Source organism: Rutidosis leptorrhynchoides, chromosome 11 (genome assembly GCF_046630445.1).
Source record: "Rutidosis leptorrhynchoides isolate AG116_Rl617_1_P2 chromosome 11, CSIRO_AGI_Rlap_v1, whole genome shotgun sequence".
Lineage (NCBI taxonomy): Eukaryota > Viridiplantae > Streptophyta > Magnoliopsida > Asterales > Asteraceae > Rutidosis > Rutidosis leptorrhynchoides.
Genome location: NC_092343.1, coordinates 39,363,125 through 39,368,923, shown reverse-complemented (window position 1 = coordinate 39,368,923; position 5,799 = coordinate 39,363,125). Strand labels below are relative to the sequence as shown.

The following is a 5,799-nucleotide window of genomic DNA, read 5'->3' as shown; positions in this document are numbered from 1 at the left end:
AGAGGTGACTATATTGCGAACTGAATTTACTCTTTTGAACATCGAAAATATCCAAAGTTACCTTTGTTGGACATAATCGTTGATCATGTTGTGGTTACCGGTAAACATATGTGGATTTTTATGGATCAACTTCTTAATGATCTTTGTTTGTTTTCCGAGGTATATGATATTTATAAACAAAACATGTGTCATTATATAACACCGTTTTTTTTTGTCGTGAATACATCTTCTAAGAGTTTTATATTGCAATTTCGTGTATTTCAGGATTTCGGTAGACGGTGATTTGACTTCTCCGACGTGATTTTGCTCAGTCTTCTCAATTTAACCAATGCTTTAGCTTTAATCAGTCTTGAGGTTCTTTTATTCTTTTACAGTTTTAACTAATTTGACCTTCCTTATGTGTTATTATTCTCATTTTCTTCACGTCTAAATACCCTTTTTGAAGATGGACATTTGTTGGAATAGTATCTTGAGCAGAGGATAAAAAGTGTCTTCCTTGAGAATTTAAGATTTATTATGCTTATTTAATTCAATGTTAGTTTGTTTTAAAATTATAACGCGTTGGTATTGAATACATTTTAGGATACTTGAAGATGTTCGTTGAATCGTTCCTAAGGTAAATTTTCTCCATTTTTATATATGTACATACATAGTATATTAAGTGTATTGTTTGTTAGGAGATAACAAGAAGTGTAAAAAATAGCATGTGCCTTTCTATAGTGTGCATGAGTTTATTTTGGTTTTCAAAATAGATAGATAGATATACATACTCCATGATTGTATTAACACACTAATAATGCCTAGCAGGTGTTATAAATAAAATGTTACGGATAAAGAAGAAAAGAGACATCGAAGGAAAGAGAATTGTTGACAATGGAACCAGCATGTATGTTTTGTTCTTAGTTGGTTCTACAATTCCATATTCGTATGGATTTTATGTCTCTAATGTTAAATCTATAACAAATACTCATTTACTTGACGTTTGTCTTATACCTTGTTTAAAATGGATTGATTAAAATGCTAATGAATTTTCTTGTTTGGTTTTTTTGGTTCTTTTTTTGCAGAAAATTATCGATCACTTTGTTTGTTGTTGTTCGTTGTTAGAGAATTACTATCATGGATATGTAAGTTTATTGAAGTTCTTAGATCAATAATATACATAGATATGGGTCAAATTATTTACTGGAGTTGGGATTTGGGTCCATTTTGGTACGTTGATAAAATTATGGGTCATTATTGTCACTTTTGTGATGATATGGGTCAACTTTGCTTCTGCATAATGTTGTTGGCACATGGAGGCAAGAGGCAGGAAGGCGGCAGGAGGAGGACGGATGGCAGAGGGATGGCATGTCGGATGAGTGCTCAAAGAACCAGCTATTAGTTTATAGTTTCCTCCATTGTAAATTACATTTATGACTTCTTTTGTAAATACTTTAAAGATATTTATATATATGATATTTATACATAGTTTGATTTTGTAGTAAATTTAATATGTTATATATGGTGCATTTTGGTATTTGGTGGGTATTATTTGAAATATTTGAGATTTTGGTGGGTATCATTTGAAATATTTGAGAATTTAACCAGGGTTAACATTTACGGGGAACACGTCTAATTGATACCTGTTAATACCGGGAAGACGTCTAATTTAATCAATTAGACGTGTTATTTTAATCAATTAAACGTGTTGTTAATCAATTAGACGTGTTAATTTAATCAATTAGACGTGTTCCGGGAACACGTCTAATTGACAAAAAAGAGGAACACGTCTAATTGAGTTTTTTAGACCGGTTCCTTGAACCGCTCTAATTGACATTGACCAATTGAAGCTGTCACATGTAGACGTGTTGTTTAACACGTCTAAAAAGGATTTTTAACACGTCTTAATGTGCCGAAATGTAGTAGTGTTTAGTGAAGATATCTGCTATTTGATAGCGAGAAGGGACATGTAAAATGCGCAGTTGACCACGAGCAATTTTCTCACGAACAAAGTGAATGTCAAGTTCAATGTGTTTAGTTCGTTGATGTTGGACCGGATTGTTGGCGAGATAAATTGAACTGACATTATCACAATAGACTATGGTAGCTTTGGTGAGAGGATGATGAAGTTCAAGTAATAAATTGCGTAACCAACACGATTCAGAGACGACATTTGAAATGTCCCGTTCATATCGATTATAAACTTTTCATATTAATTGATTTCGTTGCGAGGTTTGACCTCTATATGAGACGTTTTTCAAAGACTGCATTCGTTTTATTTAAAAACAAACCATAACCTTTATTTTATCAATAAAGGTTCAAAAACCATAACGTAGATTATCAAGTAATGATAATCTAAAAGATAACGTTTTACACACGAATATTACATATTGGTTTACAACAATATTACACATCGATTTAAATCTCCGAATGCAGTTTTTAAACAATATATTACAAGCATGCTGACTCCAATTCTTGTCCTTAAATTAGCATGCAACAGCGGAAGCTCTTAATAATCACCTGAGAATAAACATGCTTAAAAGTCAACAAAAATATTGGTGAGTTATATGTTTAACCTACATATTTATCAAATCGTAATAATAGACCACAAGATTTCCATTTCCATTTTTCAATAACATGCAAACTGCATAAAAACCATTCATATGTTGAACACCTGGTAACCGACATTAACAAAATGCATATAGAATATCCCCAAAACAGAAATCCATCTGTATTAATAACTCGAAGTACTAAAGCATACCATTTTCCAGTATGGGGGGAGTTAGTGCGGGTAGATCTACCTTTAGGATTCGCGTCAATTAGGGTGTCTGTTCCCTAATTCTTAGGTTACCAAGCTAAAAGGGTGATATTCGGTATTCATAATCCAACATAGAATGTAATTTCAAGTACTTGTGTCTATTTTGTAAAACATTTACAAAACTGCATGTATTCTCATCCCAAAATATTGGATAGTAAAAATGGGACTATAACTCACTTTCACAGATTATCACTTCGTCGGAAAATAACACTTGGCCACTGGTCGATTCACGAACCTATAACAAATATATACATATAAATCAAAGTATGATCGAAATATATTTACAATATGTGTTATTATGTTTTAACGATTTAAGTTTGTTAAGTTAACAGTCCAACGTTCGTAGTCCACAATTAATTGTCCACAGTTAGTAGTACATATATAAATCAATATATATTATCTCGAATCAATCCACGACCCAGTGTATACAAGTCTCGGGCTAGATCACAACTCAAAGTATATATATTATTTTGGAATCAACCTCAACCCTGTATAGTTAATTCAAGCATTACTACATATAGAGTGTCTATGGTTATTCCAAATAATATATATAGATGGCGTCGATATGATATGTCAAAACATTGTATACGTGTCTATGGTATCCCAAGATTACATAATATATGTTAGAATACATGTACAATATAAATTAGTTAAGTTATGGTTAGTCTAGATTTGTTACAAAATTTTCGTAGCTAAAACTAGCAAATTTATCCAATTTTATTTTACCCGTCATTTCTTCGTTTCAAATCCGTTTTGAGTGATTCAAGTTGCTATGGTTTCATAATGAATTGAAATTTATGAAACTAAACAGAAAAAGTATAAGTTTATAGTCGGAAATACATGTTACAAGTCATTTTTTAAAGAGGTAGTCATTTTCGTCGAAAGAACGACATCTTGATGTCCATTTTGAAAAACATATTTCAACTTTGTGTTTAACCATGATTTTTGGATATAGTATCATATTCATATGAAATATCATTTTTCCAGAAAATAAACTTCCAATTCAAAGATTAAGATAGTTTTTATTTTTCTAACCCAAAACAGCCTCCGGTTTTACTACGACGGCGTATGTCCGGTTTTACGGTGTTCTTCGTGTTTCCAGGTTTTAAATCATTAAGTTAGCATATCATATAGATATAGAACATGTGTTTAATTTATTTTAAAAGTTATGTTAGAAGGATTAACTTTGTTTGCGAACAAGTTTAGAATTAACTAAAACTATGTTCTAGTGATTACAAGTTTAAATCTTCGAATAAGATAGTTATATATATATGAATCGAATGATGTTATGAACATCATTACTACCTTAAGTTTATTAGGTAAACCTACTGGAAGTGACAAAAATTGATCTAGCTTCAAAAGATCTTGGATGGCTTGAAAGTTCTTGAAGTAGAATCATGACACAAAAACAAGTTCAAGTAAGATTTTTACTCGAATTAAGATAGTTTATAGTTATAGAAATCGAATCAAAGTTTGAATATGAATATTACCTTGAATTATAATGATAACCTACTATAAATAACAGAGGTTTCTTGATCTTAGATGATTACTTGGAATGGATTAGAAAGCTTGGAAGTAGACTTGTAAACTTGAAAGTATTCTTGATTTTATGAAACTAGAACTTGTAGAATTTATGAAGAACACTTAGAACTTGAAGATAAAACTTGAGAGAGATCAATTAGATGAAGAAAATTGAAGAATGAAAGTGTTTGTAGGTGTTTTTGGTCGTTGGTATATGGATTAGATATAAAGGATGTGTAAGTTTGTTTTCTTGTAAATAATTCATGAATGATTTATAATATTTTTTGTAATTTTGTGAGATATTTCATGCTAGTTGCCAAATGATGGTTCCCACATGTTAAGGTGACTCACAAGGGCTGCTAAGAGTTGATCATTGAAGTGTATATACCAATAGTAAATACATCTAGAAGCTGTGTATTGTATGAGTACGAATACGGGTGCATACGAGTAGAATTGTTGATGAAAATGAATGAGGATGTAATTGTAAGCATTTTTGTTAAGTAGAAGTACTTTGATATGTGTCTTGAAGTCTTTCAAAAGTGTACTAATACATCTAAATACACTACATGTATATACATTTTAACTGAGTCGTTAAGTCATAGCTAGTCGTTACATGTAAGTGTTGTTTTGAAACCTTTAAGTTAACGATCTTGTTAAATGTAATTAATTCATTGTTATTATACTTAAATGAGATGTTAAATTTTTATGTTAACATGATAACATAGTGTATGAATATATCTTAACATCATATATATATATATGTTAAAATACTATTACAACGATAATCGTTACATATATATATTCTTTCGAAATCCTTAAGTTAGTAGTCTCATCTTACTTGTATAGTTCATTGTTAATACACTCAATGATATACTTAATTATCATTTTATCATGTTAAATATAGTATATCAATATCTTAAAACAATACATATGTATTTAGTAAGACGTTGTTATAACGATAATCGTTATGTATATCGTTTCGAGCTTCATAATTCAGTATTCTCATTTTTTATGTATATCACACATTGTTAATATACTTAATGAGATACTTACTTATCATGATCTCATGTTAACCATATATATGTCCATATATATATCATCATGTCGTTTTTACAAGTTTTAACGTTCGTGAATCGCCGGTCAACTTGGGTGGTCAATTGTCTACATGAAACTCATTTCAAATAATCAAGTCTTAACAAGTTTGATTGCTTAACATGTTGGAAACATTTAATCATGCAAACATAGTTTTCATTTAATATATAATCATGGAATAATCATGGAAAAGTTCGAGTCACTACAGTACCTACCCGTTAAATAAATTTCGTCCCGAAATTTCAAGCTGTTGGAAGTGTTGACGCATCTTCTGGAAATAGGTGCGGGTATTTCTTCTTCATCTGATCTTCATGTTCCCAGGTGAATTCGGGTCCTCTACGAGAATTCCATCGAACCTTAACAATTGGTATCTTGTTTTGCTTAAGTCT

General features: G+C 30.7%; 1 long non-coding RNA gene across 1 annotated transcript; it reads left to right on the top strand.

Moving 5' to 3' along the window:
- The first annotated feature begins 265 nt into the window (after window positions 1-265).
- LOC139877569 (uncharacterized) lies at window positions 266-886 on the top strand. The gene is made up of 3 exons (XR_011768672.1): window positions 266-354; window positions 583-616; window positions 808-886. It is a non-coding gene; the product is annotated as an uncharacterized lncRNA (long non-coding RNA).
- Window positions 887-5,799: the final 4,913 nt, after the last annotated feature.